Genomic DNA, 1,379 nt, shown 5'->3' with positions numbered 1-1,379 from the left:
AAGAGTAGGACTAACGTAAAAACTAAAAAACAAAACAATAAAGTCGCTATTACCGTAATTAATTAATTGACGTAAGGTCGCTGAATGTTTATAATATCACCTTCTTCGTCACCTATGTGTGACCTTGCTATGGTAGCTGAATGTTTGTAATATCATCTTCTTCGTCCCCTATCTGAGAATTTGCTAAGGTCGCTGAATGTTTATAATATCACCTTCTTCGTCACCTATGTGAGGACTTGCTATGGTAGCTGAATGTTTGTAATAACACCTTCTTCGTCCCATATCTGAGAACTTGCTAAGGTCGCTGAATGTTTATAATATCACCCTTCTTCTTCCCCTATCAGAGAACCTACTATGGTCGCTGAATGTTTATAATATAATCCTTCTTATTTCCCTATCTGAGCACATTTGTTGCAGGTGAAGAAAGGGAAAGCGAGACGAAGCGTTCAGTTTCCTTTCCTATACAGTGACAGTTTTTCATTTTTCAGGAAGTGCGCAGAATAGGAATACTCTTATAAAACTACTTTTAACTTTATAAATGTTCTTAAACTATTTCAAAACGGCTAAAAACTTTGTAGTTGGAACATCGATATGTCAAAATGCTTCTATACAGTGAACTTAAGAAGAACTTAGCTGATGGAAGACATCGTCTTTCATGTGCTAAGTATCGGAAAAGTGAAGCAGGAAAAGAAGCAGATCTGAAAAAATCGAAATGGCACTTTTCTCAAGTATTTCTAACGCAACACATTAGCATAAAGTGAAAACTCTACCATTAGAATGAGTCAAGAAACTACTGCTGCTAAAACAAGTGAACGACAGTGTTACAACTACTTGCTGAATTCTCTCAGAAGTTGAACAAAATCAACTTTTCATGATAAATAAATTCTAGGTGGAAAAACAGAACGAAACCTTTCGCACACGTGTATTGATATGGGTTATCCAGCTAAATGGGCTATCCAGTTCACTAAAATTTGCACCACCAATTAGTCGAAGTGGGTTCCGTTCAGCTATACAGACACTTGACTTTTCCATAGTCAACAAGAAAAAAAAAATTCCCAACAGTTTATTAAACTCAACTTGTCGATGGCGAAGTACAAAAATAATGTTTTGTTTTCTTTGGAAGACTTTTAGCATAACTAACTTTTCAACGTTTCACTGTCGTTAATGGAATAATGGGCTGTTTACAAAGAATCTGGGGGCATTTTAAAATAAGTCAGGATTGGAATCTTGACTCATACTGAACCAAACAATCGATACAGAATCATCAGGCCTGGTTAAAGAAGAGAAGAGATAGAGCATTGGGAAGCTTTACATGAACGACCTTTTGGCTTCATAAAAGTTTATGGAACTCATAGTATTGCTTTTCATGAAACTTGTGA

The sequence above is a fragment of the Limulus polyphemus genome, unplaced genomic scaffold, assembly GCF_000517525.1.
Source record: "Limulus polyphemus unplaced genomic scaffold, Limulus_polyphemus-2.1.2 Scaffold7910, whole genome shotgun sequence".
NCBI lineage: Eukaryota > Metazoa > Arthropoda > Merostomata > Xiphosura > Limulidae > Limulus > Limulus polyphemus.
The sequence above is the reverse complement of the archived record's forward strand: the minus strand, read 5'-3'. Positions refer to the sequence as shown.